The following is an 18,216-nucleotide window of genomic DNA, read 5'->3' on the forward strand; positions in this document are numbered from 1 at the left end:
GCGTAGCTCAGCTTGGACAGGACAAGAATCACATGCTGCTTTGAACTCAGAGCTGGTTATTGCAGTAAGCGTAGACGTGAGAGCTATGACTTCTAAATCATGTTCCAAACTAGGCTCAGTGCTAGGGAGTGGTAAGCGAGATAAACAGCCTGCAGTCTCGTTCTCATGCCCCGGCTTATACTGAATATCATAGGTAAATGCCATCAGCCTAGCTGACCATCTTGCTATGCGCATACCTGCTCTGCCTTGACCCTTGGATGACAGAAGGGTGGTCAGAGGGCTGTGATCCGTACGCAGTGTGAAGTGTCGTCCCCACAAGGAGGTCCTCCATCGCTCTGTGGCCCAAACACATGCTAGTGCCTCCTTTTCTACTGTGGAGTTCTTCCGTTCTGCTACAGTAAGGGTGCGTGAAGCAAAAGCCACGGTTCTCTCAGTGTTATCTGAATGTATCTGGGTAAGAACACCTCCTATACCATAGTCTGAAGCATCTGTGGTGACTATAGTAGGCAGTTCTGGATTGAAAAGTGCAAGGGCAGCACTATGCACGATCAGTCTCTTAACGTTCTCAAAGCTTTCCTGAGCCTCAGGTGACCAGATGAATGGAGCAGATCCTCATAAAAGCACACGCAATGGCTCCACTACTGTAGCATAATTTGGTATGAATTTAGAATACCAGGATGTGAGACCCAGAAATGAACAAAGGCTAACCCCATCAGCAGGAGGTGGTGCATCGGACACTGCAGAGACATGGGAAGCATCAGGCTGTAATCCTTTCTCAGACAGAGTATGACCCAGGAATGACAGTTCTGCTTTTCTGAAGTGGCACTTTGCCATGTTCAATTTTAGGCCTGCTTTATCAATTCGCTGCAGCACGGCTTGTAGATTTTCATCATGTTCCTTGAGCGTTGCTCCTGTAACCATGATGTCATCCAAGTAATAATGAGCTCCAGACTGCCCTTTAAGGATTTCAGACATCATCCTCTGGAAGCAACTTGGAGCTGAGGCCAGTCCATATGGAACCCTTTTGAAACGAAATAGCCCATCATGTGTGATAAAAGCTGTAAGGTTTTGTCTGTCCTCATGCAACATTACCTGGTTATACGCACTTTGGAGATCTAATGTGGAAAACACTGTTGCTCCACACAGGTTTGCAAACATCTCCTCCATATGTGTAAGAGGAAAGCTGTCTACTACCACTGCCTTGTTAGGCTCGCGTAAGTCGACACAGAGCCGAATCTCCCCATCTTTTTTCATAGAAACAACTATTGGGGAGACCCACTCAGATGCATCCACAGGCTCGATCACATCCTGTTGTACAAGTTTCTGTAATTCCTTGGACACCTCATTGCGAATTGAGAAAGGTAACCGCCTCAGTTTCTGCTGCACAGGCTGAATACCAGGCCGAATGTGAACACGGTGCACAAATCCTCTTGCACATCCCAGCACGTTTTCTGATTTTGCATCTATAGCTGAGGCAGTTGTAAGCACAGTCCAATAAAGAGGTCTCTTCCTAGCACAGCTCATCCCTTTTGAACAATGTATAAGTCTGTGGTAGTGCAATGGCCTCCATATGTTATGCTGGCTGGCAGGCATCCTTTCACTTCAACTGCATCGCCCCCAAAACTAACTAGACTGAGTTTCGGTGGTGAAAGGGGTGACTGAAAGATCCAGAGTAAATGGACACTGGTAATATTGACACTGCCGATCCTGTGTCCACCATTAACTGAATGTCCCGTGTTTGTCCTGTGCTCACACATATCTGTACTGTGCACATTATTTTGCCACAGTCACGAGCAGAATGTTCAATATTTAACACAGTCACTTCAGGTACTGTAATTTCACTCACCCGTTTGTTTCCGCGGCATATCTTTGCAAAATGTCCTGTTTTGTTACAGATTCTGCAAACCGCATTCTTCGCCGGGCATCCGGGAAAATTAGCTGTGTGCTGATCAGATCCACAACGGTAGCAAGTACGTGCACGGGTAAATTTCGTAGGTCCCCGTGAGGCGTTGGTTTTAATTTTGCTCCGTTGAATCGTGTTATGTTGTTGCACTGCTTGTACTGAACTGTCGGATGATGCAATCATTGCTTTTGCCTCCGCCTTAGCAGTTTCAATTTGCCGGGCAACAGTCACAGCTTTCTTAATGTCGAGTGGCACTTCCAGCAACAGCCGTTCTCTAATGCGAGATGAATTAGTCTTTTCAACCAGCTGATCACGTATCAAGTTTTGATCCACGCTTTGGACGGAATGGGTGGTTCACCCGGAGTTTGCAGGAACGGGGCAGGTTGGCTCAGACTCGTCGCCAATATGTTGAGTGTCTGAATTAAAAGCAAATGCAATCCATCTCGAACTGTGTGTAACCTCCTTTATTTCTCACACTTCATCTCACTTCTTCTTTATCACTCTTCCCACCTTCACACAAACCGAGAGCTCCCTCTAGAGGCTAACTCAGAACACCACAAGAAGTCAGCTTCAACACTCTCGAAGGAGTTCGCAGGCCGCCCCGTACAACTCAAAATCAACCACAGTTATACCATGACAGAGGATACTAATTGCGTCAATACATGAGTCAACAAAATTCTGATTGGTTCCAAAACCTAGATAAACTCTCCAAAGACGTATATCTGATACTCTGGACACTGGCAGTTGATCGTTTGTCCTGGGACTGTCTGAGCTTCTCCCTGTACAGACAGATACTAACACACATACACAGAGAACTTATCTAAAATTCAAGGCTTTCTAGCACTGGGGAGTGTCTTATCATAACGGTTGGAAACACACACATAATATGTGGACATTAATCTTGAGGAAAAGAAATACAGCGCACATAAGGGTACACATTTCACTCTTGCTATAACTTGATTAATAGTCAAACAAGAAATCATGTAATAATATAATTAATATCAGTGTGAAGGATATGGCAACTCGGCATCCACTCCTATTTACACACACACACACACACATATATATATATATATATATATATATATATATATATATATATATATATATATATATATATATATATATATATATACACTTATATGTACATATATGTACACATATATATGTGCATACATATACCTATATAGGTACATATATGCACGTATATATGCACCTATATGTTCACCTATAATAGTAAAATTAAAATCCATAGCTAAACATAAATAAAAGTCCAAAATGTAGTACACAACTAAAAATATAGTACAAGAACAAAAATAAGACAAAAAACCTGGTAGGCAACATAAATAAAAGTCCAAAATATAGAAATGTACATTATGTATGTACAAGAACAATCAAATAGTACAAGAACAAAAATAAGACAAAAAACTGAGCAGTATTTATTTATTTTTTTTATTTTTTTTTTTACAAAAACATGAACAAACACTGAACGATTAAATTTTTTATTAACTAACATTAACATGCATAATAAATGTATTGTTCCATGTTCGTTTATGTACCACGTGCAAGGTTTATCAGCAAATCCATGTCTTCTTCTCCGTTTTAAGTGTATCTCTGTAGCAGAATTACAGCACCACATGCTGGTCTGGCATGTATACTACATCGGTTTCGTGTGGACTCGGATATTTCTTGAAACGAGGGAAAAAAAGATCGGGGGTCCGTCTACGTGTGGACGGGGCCGAAGAAGTAACGGGTACTTATGGTTATGGATAGAAATGTAGCGGAGTAAAGAGTACAATATTTGCCACTCAAATATACTTGAGTAAAGTCATGAGTTCTCTCCAAAAATTATACTCGAGTAAAGTACAGATCCCTCAAAATTGTACTTAAGTACTGTACTCAAGTAAATGTACTCCGTTACTGTCCGGCTCTGTATATCATGTTAATATACTGCCATAGTTAAATTCCATAACATGCCAATTATATGTGATACCAATTTCATGTGTTCGCACATACATAAGTTCTTGCTTTTTTTCCGTTAATTCTTAGTTTTTGCCTTGATAATAGAAAATATGAGCTAGGCATCATGTATGACAGTCAAAAATGAGATATGAGCTACAAAATGACCAGATCCTACCATTAGCTATATAGAAGACATATCTTGTATATGAAGAAGCAATACAGGAGACCTATATTTCCTGTATATGCACATATATGCACCTCAATTTTGCCTATATGTGGCATATATACGCATATATGCAGCATATATGCTGTATATATACACATATATGCAGCATATATTTACATTTATATTACTTTTATTCATTTAGCAGACGCTTTTATCCAAAGCGACTTACAGATGAAGACAGTGGAAGCAATCAAAAATAACAAAAAGAGCAATGATATATAAGTGCTATAACAAGTCTCAGTTAGGTTAACACAGTACACGTAGCATGGGATTTTAACTAATATAATAAATAAAAAGAAAACAGATAGAATAAAAAATAAAAGAATATAGCAAGCTAGTTACACATACACACACACATACATATACAATTGCATAATAAATTAAAAGAAAATAGAATACAAAAAGATTAGAAAGGCAGTTAAATTTTTTAAAGAATAGAATTAGAATAGTGAGTGTTAAAGTTAGAGGGTCAAATAAAGATGGAAGAAATAGGTTTTAAGCCGATTCTTGAAGATGGCTAAGGACTCAGCTGCTCGGATTGAGTTGGGGAGTTCATTCCACCAGAAGGGAACATTTAATTTAAAAGTCCGTAAATGTGACTTTGTGCTTCTTTGGGATGGCACAATCAAGCGACGTTCACTTGCAGAACGTAAGCTTCTAGAGGGCACATAAGTCTGAAGTAACACATTTAGGTAAATGGTTGCAGAGCCAGTGGTAGTTTTGTAGGCAAACATCAATGCCTTGAATTTTATGCGTATACACTTCATATAGGTTTCATATATGCGCATATATCCACATATAGGTTCTTTCCATGTGGGGTGTGGCGATCAGTTTCAGCTTGTTCCTCTACACTTGGTATAAACTGTTGAGATTCAGAAGATTCGTGGGACTCACCGGCTGTATGCTGAGGGGGTCCATGACTACGGTCTGCTGAGTATTCCGCTGTTTCGGAAGTCCAGCAATTAACTTAGTTTCAAGAATCACAATCCTTTGTAGAAGTTTGCAGCAGTTAATGCAACAAGTACAGTAGATCCAACAGGAGGCATTTTCTCTCTCTTCTGTTTGAATGTAGGCAGCTGTTATCCCGTCTCAGGAATGTAAGCTGCTAGCAGTGGGAGGCAAAGTCTTTTTTTTTGTATAATTATTCCAGTCCCAATGTTTTTAGTTTTAGCGTTCGTGCCAAAAATCTGTTGTTTGAGCACTGTGCTGAGCTGCTGAAGTAAAAAATCTTAGAAAGATTTAGAGAAATGTACAGAAATAAGAAGCAAAGCGCAGAGCAGTAAGCTAGAACGTCCAAACGGTAACAAAACCGGACAGCTTTGTAACAACTTTAACACCGTTTTTAGTATTTTCAGAGTACAAAAAACTATCATTACATTTTTTATGTTTCGTCTATGTTCATAACCTTTTTCTGATAGTTTTTGACTTGTTGAGTTGTTTTACATAAATAACCAGTAAACAGGGGTCCAAACAGGTGTCCAGAACAGATGGCTTTTATAACCCTCATCAATCAAATTTTTTGAGCAACATTTTAGAATACGGTTTCTTACTTACTACATAACTAATAAGGAATTATTGAAGAACTAAGAGGTGATTATTCATTAACACTTAACTCAATATTGTTAACTACTAAGAAAGATGTGTTAACTAATCAGTATGTAATATAATTTTTTGATTGTGTTAAGTAACAGTTAGCTAATCAGTAACTAATATATTTTGTTATACCTCCTGAAGAACTACTATTAATTATCTACTAGTTAAGGTTCAAGAAAAATAACTATGAAATAACTACTACTGAACATTTATATGCAAAAAAATCACTATAATAATCAGGATGTGCCCCACAAATCAAGTACTTGAGTAAAAGTACAGATACCCCAATAAAATATTACTCCAGTAAAATTATAAGTAGGCCTATTCATTTTCAAAATTACTTGAGTAAAAGGACAAGAATAAAGTACTACTACGGTAGCAACTTTGTTACAGCCCACTTATTAGTTTATATTGGAAATGAAATATGGATTTTGTTTGCTTCTACATGTTTAACTTTTGATTATGAAATGTTTGTTAAATTAGTTAAAATGTGGGCAGTATACATGTTAAAATTGAATAAAATATGCTGTATTAAGAAATGTTCTCATCTGAAATAAACAGATTTTAGTCAAAATGATGTAGTTTATTATTATTTACTAATAGGTTCATGTTAGGATTCGGTTTCAGGTTCTAAGTAAGTCCTGCAAAATTATCTAATAATTCTTTATTAATTACTTATGGGTTCCCTATGTTTTCACTTTAGAATACTGCTTCAGGTTCTAAGTAATTCAATCAATCAATCAATCACCTTTATTTATATAGTGCTTTAAACAAAATACATTGCGTCAAAGCACTGAACAACATTCATTTGGAAAACAGTGTCTCAGTAATGCAAAATGATAGTTAAAGGCAGTTCATCATTGAATTCCGCTATGTCATCTCTGTTCAGTTTAAATAGTGTCTGTGCATTTATTTGCAATCAAGTCAACGATATCGCTGTAGATGAAGTCACCCCAACTAAGCAAGCCAGAGGCGACAGCGGCAAGGAACCGAAACTCCATCGGTGACAGAATGGAGAAAAAAACCTTGGGAGAAACCAGGCTCAGTTGGGGGGCCACTTCTCCTCTGACCAGACGAAACCAGTAGTTCAATTCCAGGCTGCAGCAAAGTCAGATTGTGCAGAAGAATCATCTGTTTCCTGTGGTCTTGTCCTGGTGCTCCTCTGAGACAAGGTCTTTACAGGGGATCTGTATCTGGGGCTCTAGTTGTCCTGGTCTCCGCTGTCTTTCAGGGATGTAAAGGTCCTTTCTAGGTGCTGATCCACCATCTGGTCTGGATACGTACTGGATCCGGGCGACTGCAGTGACCCTCTGATCTGGATACGGACTGGATCTGGTGGCTACGGTGACCTCGGAATAAGACAGAAACAGACAAATATTAGCGTAGATGCCATTCTTCTAATGATGTAGAAAGTACGGTGTTATGTGAAGTGTTTCCGGTTCCAGTTTACCTAATTAATGCAGCCTAAAAATCCTTTAACGGATTTGGATATTAAAAGCATATTAGTATGTTATGTGTATGCCAGGTTAAAGAGATGGGTCTTCCTGCAGAATTATCTAATAATTCTTTATTAATTACTAATGGGTTCCCTATGTTTTCACTTTAGAATACTGTTTCAGGTTCTAAGTAATTCCTGCAGAATTATCTAATAATTCTTTATTAATTACTAATGGTTTCCCAACATTATCACTTTAAAAAAGGCCTAATGTTTCAGGTTCAAAATAAGTCCTGCAGAATTATTTTATAATTCTTTATTAATTACAAATACCTGTATTTTCACTTTTCCTCAGGCTTTGCCTTGCATAAAGAAATTGAATTAATGGTAATGTGGTATATGCTGATGAGGCACACATACAGTACTGTATATAAAATATAAAAACTAAGGTAAGTTATCGCAAGGCACTGGAGTCATGGTGGGGTTCCTATTGGAAGCTGATTTCCTACAAAATACACTCACAAAACAATTTACTACATAGGCAAAACCTCTATAAAATGTTTTGCATTTATTAATATTGCATTTTCATACTACTACTACTACTACTACTACTAATAACATTTATATGAAAGGGTCACAATTCAATGTAATTGTGTAAAACTGTTAATTAGTAGTTACTTCATAGTTATTTGTCTTGAACCCTAACTAGTAGATAATTAATAGTAGTTCTTCAGGAGGTATGACAGAATAGATTAGTTACTGATTAGCTAACTGTTACTTAACAATCATAAAATTATATTACATACTGATTAGTTAACACATCTTCCTTAGTAGTTAACAGTAGTGAGTTAAGTGTTAATGAATAATCACCTGTTAGTTCTTCAATAATTCCTTATTAGTTATGTAGTAAGTAAGAAACAGTATTCAGTTAACAGTTAACAGTTTAACAGTTACCATTTTTTTGAGACAAGCCGCCCAGGACTCTCTCTAATGTACTTCCTTACAGTCCACCATGGATTATTTTTAAAGTGAATGTAACATTTATTTTCAGAATATTAACAAATTGTTGCTAACTAGATCAGAGGCTGTATCTGAAGGATTCGGACTGGTCATACAGAGCACTTTTCAGCTGTCACATTTGCTGCTGAACATTGAGCTGTACTTTGCCCTATTTTTAAATTATTATTATTATTATTTTAAGTTTTTTATGCTTCATTTAAAAATAATCTGGCTTTCAAACTTGTCTATATATGATAACCATGGTCAAGAGAATAAACTATATAAAATCACACCTTTGTAAGATCAATCAGCATTTTAATGCTACGTGTGTGTGTGTGTGTGTGTGTGTGTGTGTGTGTGTTTTGTAATTTTTCATATATGTATCATTACATTATCAAGTAAGATCCAAGCCAATACCTTTCTTTAAAGTTGATATCAAGCAAGAATACAACAAACCAGTGTAACCTACTGTACCCGGCATTAGTATTGGCTAAGCCCTGAAGCATTCCCATCATCTCCTCCATTATGACGTACGACATAAAAACAAAAATGATAAATTCTGGCTCCACCTATCCTGTCAGGATTGTCATCTCATCAGCTGTCCTCTAATACCGTTGCTATACAACAGAGCAGTAATCGGGAACCCCTAGTGGCACAATTATGAAATTTTAAGAAGGTGAAGTGCCTTTCATGCACTTCGGAGAGTCCTTTGTGCACTTCGGAGGTGTGGCCTTGTAAGTCTATTACTTAACTTTGGGACACAGCTACAGTCAAATGCTTTGTTCCTGAATGAATCAGCCTTTTTGAACAAATATGCTGAAGCTCAATTGCTGTGTTCCAAACTTAAGTGCATGGACTCCGAAGTGCGCATTTGAAGTGCTAATGCATCACAGCAACGCGACGAAGGGTGTGCCAAACTGAAGTGTGTTTACTCTAAAGTGCGGATGTGAAGTGCGATTGTGTGCGCATTTGAAGTGCGAATGTGTCGCCGAGGCTCGATGAAGGCTGACGAATTTCGAAAGCGTCTTCAAAATGCGCCCCTCGCCGTTTATTTGCTAAGTGTCCTGGGACAGGTGAGGGGTGAGTGGAGCTGCTCAGGGAGGACATCAAACTCCAGAGAGAGAAAGAGAGAGAGAGAGAGAGAGAGAGAGAGAGAGAGAGAGAGGGAGGAGCACAAGCTTTCTCTTCTTGAGAGAATGCTTAACAAATACATTCTTCATTAGCCAAGAGAAAACAGTGGGGAAAATGGGTACAATACAGTTTTTCAGTATCTTTTTTAAATATCACATTGTCAATGAAACAACCTAATTTCTGTAGTTTATTTTTGTGGTGCAAGTTGCATACATTATTAATTTTTTGTGTGTAATTTATTTTGTAAATAAGTACTTTTCTGTACATTTTGTATTTTTGTTTTGCATATTCTTGTGCACAATAAAAGTACTTATGTACGTTGTTAATTTGTTTAAAGAAGCTTATACATTTTTTCTCAAAACATTCTTTTAATTTTTTCATCCTGTAAATATTTTTTATACATTAAAACAAATTGCTCTATAACTGAAAGTACTTTTTACAACCATTTACAGCATAGTTTAGGTTTAACATCAGAAAAACAACATCAGTTTGAGCCCAGCGCTGCCTCCATGTGTTCTGGGGACTTCAGGAGGTGAGTCTCTTGGTGAAGCAGAGAATCGGAGGTCAATGCAGTGACAGTGGAATGAGGCACATATCAAACACTCTGGAGACCATCTTTATGATGTTCCACTGGCAGCAGATAGAAGAGAAACACCAGGGTCTGGATTGCGGCACCCATTACTGTTTACATACACTTCTCAGAAGATCCAGCAGCACTGTCAGGCCAGACCATTAAAAAACTGTCCAGCGCTGGCACATTCAGCTTTATCCTGCACAAGGGTCTAGTCTGATTAAGGGAAAGAAGGAAAAGAGAAATTTTTCAGCTCCATGACAACGTAACTAGTAGAAGAAATATTGAGATACTTAAGTAAACTACTTTTAGTAACTACCAATACCATATTGGCTAAAATCACTAGTCATGTTTAAAACCCTTGCTAAAGGGATAGTTTACCCAAAAAGGAAAATTACAAACCTGGAACAACTTATGGGTGATTAAAGGATCACAGAATTGTCATTTTTCACTGAACTATCCTTTAAGTAGAAGTATTATCTTGCATACTCTAATATACTTAAGGTATTGAGAGTAAAGGTATGTACAGTATTGTTCTGAAAAATAATTTGCCAGGATGGTTTTACATTAATATTACTTATGTGTATGTTGCAGTTTACTTCTAAATATATTCAATGTTATTCAATTTAAAGTTGCCTACTAATACTACTGTTGGGTAGTTTAATCTACAACAATGCATCATGTTGTAAAATACCATATTTTTGTAGTGCTGCTGTCTGTGAGAAAAACAAAACAAAACATAGTACTTTATATTTGTATATTTGAGTAAACTTATCTGAAGTACTTCCTTACAGTCCACCTCTGATTAAAGTAACAACATTTATTGTCAGAATATGAAATTCAGACAGAGCACTGTTCATACTATGCACTTTTTTCAGTTTTATTTTCATGCTTCACTGCTTAATAAAAACGGGTTGAAAACCTGTCTACATGTGATCACTGTGGTATTATGGAATAATAGTGTAATAGTTTTGGAAGTAACAGGAGGTGACGTCTGTATAGGAGGCGGGGTTAGTGAAGGGCGGAGGTCATGTTATGTTCGAACACATGGCGGATGGCTGTTGTACGGAGTTGCTAAATAAAGACAGTCACCGATTACGTCGTTGTACGAACCTCTTTTATACATAACTTGACATGGTGTCAGAACGGGACGACTTGTAAGCGGAAGAGGAAAAGAAAAGTGTAACGTTATCGTTTGGCGGAGGAATGGGAGACGAGCCGGCTGATATGGCGCAACCTACACCAACTGCTACGTTCACAATACAACCTCCAGAGCCATTCGATTTTACCAAGCCTCACGAATGGGAGCGTTGGATTAGGAGATTTGACCGCTTTCGGCTTGCAAGCAATTTAAACGCAACCTCGGAAGAAAACCAGGTAAACACGTTAGTGTATTGTATGGGCGATGAAGCCGAAGATGTGCTTAAAGGGCTTACGCTAACTGAAGATCAGATGAAGAAGTACACGGATGTTAAGGCGGGCTTTGATGCATTTTTTGTGCCTAAAAAGAATGTAATATATGAAAGAGCCAAGTTCAATCAGCGTGTGCAACTGCCGGGAGAAACGGTGGATTCCTTTATCACTGCTCTATACGGATTAGCTGAACATTGCAATTATGGACAGTTACAAAAGGAGCTGATACGCGACAGGTTAGTGGTCGGGCTGAGAAACGTCTCAATGTCCGAAAAGCCACAGCTAGACAGAGACTTAACACTTGAAACTGCTATAACAAAAACAAGGCAGTTTGAAGAAGTTAGACGACGGCAGTGTGATTTAAGAGGAGAAAATGGCGGTGCTAGCAAATGCTCCAATGTTGATGCTGTGCATGCTAAAAATTACAGAAACCCCAAATTTCCCTCAAAGCCTCAGCCACAAGCACAAACACCAGGCAAATATAAACCTACTGCACGGCCACAGCAAGGTTCAAAGGCCTGTTATAGATGTGGGAAAATGCCGTCACATGGAAAATCAGAATGCCCTGCTGCAGATGCTGTGTGTCACAACTGTGGCAAAATGGGACATTATGGCAAAGTGTGCAGAAACGCTGCAAAATCTCTGAATGCTGTCACTACAGAAGATGAAGAAAGTTTCTTTTTGGGAGCCGTGGACGCTGGAAAAGACCCGTGGACAGTGCAGCTACAAGTAAGACAAAAAATGTGTGCTTTAAAATTGACACTGGTGCTGATGTCACCGTCCTGCCAGCCGAGGTGTACTATGACATTACAGGACCTGATGTGAAGCGCCTGGCAGTGTCGACACGCCCATTGTTTGGGCCAGGTGGCAATGTGCTCTCTGTCCTAGGTGTAGCCAGAGAAACACTGCGCAGAGGCAAAATGACAGCCACAGAGGACATTTATGTTGTAAAAGACCTACACACTGCATTGCTGGGAAGGCCTGTTATAGAACAGCTTCAGCTTGTGTGCAGGGTTAACAGCATCACCATGGAATCTGTGAAACAACAGTATCCAAAACTGTGTAGCGGCCTGGGTCTTGTTCGGAGGCCATACTCAATCAAATTAAAACCAGAGGCTGTGCCCTTCTCTCTACACGCACCACGCAGAGTCCCTCTGCCGCTTATGGGAAAAGTGAAGGAGGAGATTGATCGTATGGAGAGGATGGGCGTAATCACAAAGATTGAGGAGCCGACTGCTTGGTGCGCCGGGATGGTGGCGGTGCCAAAAAAAGCAGGTACTGTCCGCATTTGTGTGGATTTCACAAGGATGAATGAATCAGTTTGCAGAGAAAAGTTTATCCTGCCTTCAGTTGAACACACTCTGGGCATGCTAGCTGGCCCAACAGTATTTAGCAAATTAGATGCCAATATGGGTTTTTGGCAAGTACCATTGACAAAAGAGTCTGCCAAATACACCACCTTCATCACGCCCTTTGGGCCCTATTATTTAAACCGGCTACCCTTTGGCATAGCTTCAGCCCCCGAGCACTTTCAAAGGATGATGATGACAGAAGTGACAGGTGGCCTGGAGGGAGTACTGTGTCGCATGGATGACATCCTGGTCTGGGGACAGACGCAGGACGAGCATGATGGTCAGCTACATAAGGTGTTAGAGAAGGCACAAAAGGCCGGCATTACGCTCAACATGGACAAATGTGATCTCACACGCCATACAGTCAAATTCCTGGGTCATGTGATTTCAGCAGATGGAGTGAAGCCAGATCCGGAGAAGACGAGAGCGGTGCAGGAGATGGACGCACCCAAAAATGTCAGCGAACTTAGAAGTTTTCTGGACATGGTCAATCAGCTGGGCCGCTTCTTGCCTAACCTGGCCGAAAAAGACAAAGTGCTAAGAGACCTGCTGTCCAAAAAGAACCACTGGTACTGAGGGACAGAACAGTAGGCCTCATTTGACCAGTTAAAAACAGAGCTGTCATCCACACTAGTGCTTGCACTATACAACCCAAACAGTGCACTAAAAATCTCGGCTGATGCCTCTTCCTTTGGCCTGGGTGCAGTCCTGTTGCAGAAGAGCGATGCCAGGTGGTCACCTGTGGCATATGCATCCAGGTCAATGACACCAACAGAGCAGCGCTATGCTCAAGTAGAGAAGGAGGCACTAGCTGCAACGTGGGCTTGTGAAAGGTTCAGCTGTTTCATCCTGTGAAGACCATTCGAGCTAGAAACGGACCATAAGCCGTTAGTCAGTCTGCTGGGCGGGAAGGCCCTGGATGACCTCCCACCAAGAATCCAAAGATTTAAAATGCGACTCATGAGGTACAATTATTCAGTCAATCATGTCCCTGGCAAAAGCCTGTGGACAGCCGACACCTTGTCGCGTGCTCCCCTAAGAACCGCAACAGCACACACAGATACAAGCCTACTAGAGGACACCAACATCTATGTAGACTCTGTCATCAGCAACATTCCTGTCAGTGGAGATTATCTGAGCAGTTTACGCGAGCACCTAAAGGCAGACAGCACATGCTCTGCACTGATGGAGTACTGCACAGACGGCTGGCCTGACAAAAGCCAATTGCAGGGAGCGCTGAGACATTACTGGCCTGATAGAGCAGTGCTGACTGTGCATGATGGACTGCTGCTGCGGGGAACAAGGCTTGTCATCCCATTCGCCTTACAAGGGGATGTGCTGCAGAGAATACATGAGGGACACCTGGGGGTGACAAAATATAGAGGCCGGGCCAAACAGACAGTATGGTGGCCAGGGCTCAGTGGCCAGCTGAATGACATGGCACTGAAATGTAGAACCTGCATTCAGGAGAGAAAGAACGTCAAAAAGCCGTTGATACCAACGGAGATGCCGGACAGGCCTTGGCAAACTTTGGGAGCTGACCTGTTCATGCTGAAAGGCAAGACCTATCTACTAGTAGTAGATTATTTTTCAAGGTATGTGGAAATTGCCCTGCTGTCACCCACAAGGTCCACAGATGTGGTGGTGCACCTGAAATCCATATTTTCTCGTCATGGGATTTGTGAATTCCTTAAAAGTGACAATGGCCCCCAGTTCTCTGGTAGCCACTTTAAAGCCTTTGTAGCAGACTATGGCTTTGTGCACATCACAAGCAGCCCCAAGTTTCCCCAAAAGCAATGGGGAGGCGGAACGCGCTGTACAAACTGTGAAAAACCTGCTAACAAAGGCATCAGACCCATACCTTGCTTTGCTGGCCTACAGAGCAACCCCTCTACAGAACGGCTATAGCCCAGCCGAGCTGTTGATGGGGCGGCGCCTCCGCACTACAGTTCCTGCCCTCCCAACCCTGCTGAATCCAGTTCTGCCCGATTACAACGTGCTGGAGGCCAAAGAAAGGGAAAAGAGGGCTGCGGAACACGCTGTACAAACTGTGAAAAACCTGCTAACAAAGGCATCAGACCCATACCTTGCTTTGCTGGCCTACAGAGCAACCCCTCTACAGAACGGCTATAGCCCAGCCGAGCTGTTGATGGGGCGGCGCCTCCGCACTACAGTTCCTTCCCTCCCAACACTGCTGAATCCAGTTCTGCCCGATTACGTGCTGGAGGCCAAAGAAAGTGAAAAGAGGGGGAACGACGCATAATTCTTCAACAAGAGACACAGCGCAAGAAATCTAGAGCCACTCGTACCTGGGGAGGATGTGTGGATCACCGATGCATGAGTCCAGGGCACTGTGCTATCTACACACAACACCCCTCGCTCTTATATCGTCCAGGTGCCTCAGGGGACACTGAGGAGGAACCAACATCACTTGGTGCCACTGCAGACCAACAGTGGGGAAAGCGACGCGGATAAGCCACTGGTGGGAGAAAATCCACCAGTGACAACATCACCAGAGCCAGCTCCACCAGTGGTAACATCACCCAGCAGAGAGGGTCCTACCACAGAGACTGTGCGGACCAGGTGTGGGAGAGAGGTTAGAAAGCCGCAGAGACTTGATTTGTGAAAGAGAGAAAAAAAAAGAAGAGTGGAATGTGATTGTGAAATTGTTCTGCTTTACTGTTTACATATGCCTGAAACCTGAGAGTTTAAGTTTTGAAGAACACAGCCTGCTAAAGTAATAGTTCAGAGTATGGTAATGTGTAAGTTATTTGTTTCTGTTTTGCGTGCTTGAATCAGGGACAGGTCTTCCAGCAAAAGGGCAGAATAAACCCCTTAAGACCTGCAGAGACAAAGGTAGTCCACCCTTTGTTCTCAAAGAAAGGTAGATGTGGTATTATGGAATAATAGTGTAATAGTTTTGGAAGTAACAGGAGGTGACGTCTGTATAGGAGGCGGGGTTAAAGAAGGGCGGAGGTCATGTTATGTTCGAACACACTGGCGGATGGCTGTTGTACGGAGTTGCTAAATAAAGACAGTCACCGATTACGTTGTTGTACGAACCTCTTTTATAAATAACTTGACAATCACCATGGTCAAGACAATAAACTACATAAATCGCACCTTTGTAAGATATCAGTCAGCATTTTAACTGCTATGCTATGTATTTTGTAGTTTTTCATTTTTGCCAGTACCTGCAATTAAAGTTATAATAAAACAAAGGATGCAGCAAACCAGTGTAAATTACCTGGCCTAGGTCTTGGTTAAGCCTGAGGTACAGAGCCGGATTATCCATAAGGGCACTTGGGCACTTAACAACAATAAGAAGAATAATACATTATACATAAATAAAGATTACATGACCACTATCAGTCCCCAATTTACGTCCCCAATCTGTCAGAGTTGAGTTGGTCCACAACAAGTACACGTAAATGTGTCAATTTTGTAACGGCTACAGAAAATGAATCAAAATGGACATACGTCAATTGAGTGGTTTTGCAAAAAGAAAGTTAAAGAAAGAAGTAAGTTCGGATCCAGGATGTCATTGCGTGGGACCCATGAACGTTGGTCCTGGACCATATCCTTCCCAGTCCACTAGATATTCAAGTTGTCCACCACGCCGCCGGGAGTCCAGGATGTCTCTTACTTCATAGGCAGCACCGTCTTCTAGGAGGAGTGGGGGGTGGGGGGTGGGGGCTTTGGCTTCACCAGATTCTGTGGAGGGAGAGACAGAGGGATGCTGGGTTTCAGGAGAGACACATGGAAAGTGGGGTGAATCCGGTACTCAGGAGGTAATTTGTAGTTTGTAAGTGACCGGATTTATCTGCTGAAGGATGGTGAATGGGTCAATGAATCTGGGACTCAGGCGCCGGTGGATGTCCCGGGTTGACAGCCAGATCTTGGTAAGTTGGGGCCTCGGATCAGCGAAGGTCGGCTGTCGTTCTGCGTCTACGTAGGGCCCGCTGGAGTTGGTGGTGGGCCGCATCCCAGACCCTCTTGCTCTCCCGGAACCAGTAGTCAATGGCAGGGACATCCGAGGGTTCACCTTAACAGGGGAAGAGTGAAGGTCGGTAGCAGAGTATGCACTGGAATGGAGTGAGTCCGGTGGTAGGTTGTCGCAGGGAGTTTTGTGCATACTCGGCCCACCATAGGAACTGGTTCCAGGAGTTCTGGTGGCCGTGACAGAAGGTACGGCATAATAACTTGTCCGTTTCCATGGCCATGGGCAGACCTTTTAGGGGGAGAAGACGACATGACTTAGAAAATCTATCCACTATGACAAGAATGCAGGTATTATCTGAAGGAGGAAGATCAGTAAAACAATCCACCCCTAGGTGTGACCACGGACGATTAGGGATGGGCAGAGGATGGAGCTTGCCTGATGGTAGATGGCGTGGTCTCTTGTAGATGGCGCAGTCTGTACATCCGTTCACGTACCTTCTGACATCCGAGGCCATGTTGGGCCACCAGAAGCGTTCCTTCTGGTGAAGAGTGGAGTGCGCCGTGTCCTGGGAATGTACTGGTGTCCCGATTGGCAACCTGGCAGGGTGTTGGTAGCAGGACCGGTTGGAGGCAGGGTCTCAGTGGACCAGGTAATGGGGCTGATGATGATTTTCTTCAGGGAGCGTGACACCGGGACAGGGCGTCAGCCTTCGTGTTCTTTACCCCTGGGCGATACAAGATGTTAAAGTGGAAGCGGGTGAAGAATAGTGCCCAGCGGGCTTGTCTTGGTTTTAATCTCTTGGCAACTCGAAGATACTCCAGATTTTTGTGATCCGTGAGAACCAGAAAGGGGTGTTTGGCTCCCTCCAGCCAATGCCTCCATTCTTTCAGGGCCAAATTGATGGCCAACAGCTCACGGTTGCCGATGTCATAATTTACCTCCGCCGGGTTGGGCTTCCAGAAGAAGACGGCACATGGGTGGAGGTGACTGGGATTCCCCTACTGCTGAGATAAGACCGTTCCTACTCTGGTAGTCGAGGTGTGAGGGCTGGTGATGGTAATGTAGTTCTGGATGAATCATCTGTAGAAATTGGCAAAGCCAAGGAATCGCTGGAGTTATTTGATGGTGGTAGGAGTGGGCCAATTTCTTACAGCATTCACCTTCCCCTTGTCCATCCGGATGCCACTGCTGCTGATGTTGTATCCAAGGGGCTGCACTGAGGGCTGATGGAAGGAACATTTCTCGGCCTTGAGGTACAGCTGAAAGGCCCTCAGGCGTTGCAGGACCTACGCAACGTGGCAACGATGTTCCGCTAGGCTACGGTAGTGTATGAGGATGTCATCAATGTAGACGAGGACGAACTTATGGAGGAACTCCCGGAGCACCTCATGAATAAAATCCTGGAAGACGGAGGGGGCGTTAACCAGTCCATACGGCATCACACAATACTCATAGTGGCCAGTAGGGGTTATGAAGGCAGTTTTCTACTCGTCCCCCTTTTATATCCGGAAGAGGTTGTAGGCGCTGTGGGGGTCCAACTTGGTGAAGACAGTGGCACCAGGGAGATGTTCCAAGTCAGCTGGGACGAGGGGAAGTGGGTATCTGAATTTGACGTTTATGTTGTTGAGAGCCCGATAATCGATACAGGGTCGTAAGCCTCTGTCCTTCTTTTCAACGAAGAATAAGCT

This window comes from Carassius gibelio, chromosome A1 (assembly GCF_023724105.1).
Source record: "Carassius gibelio isolate Cgi1373 ecotype wild population from Czech Republic chromosome A1, carGib1.2-hapl.c, whole genome shotgun sequence".
NCBI lineage: Eukaryota > Metazoa > Chordata > Actinopteri > Cypriniformes > Cyprinidae > Carassius > Carassius gibelio.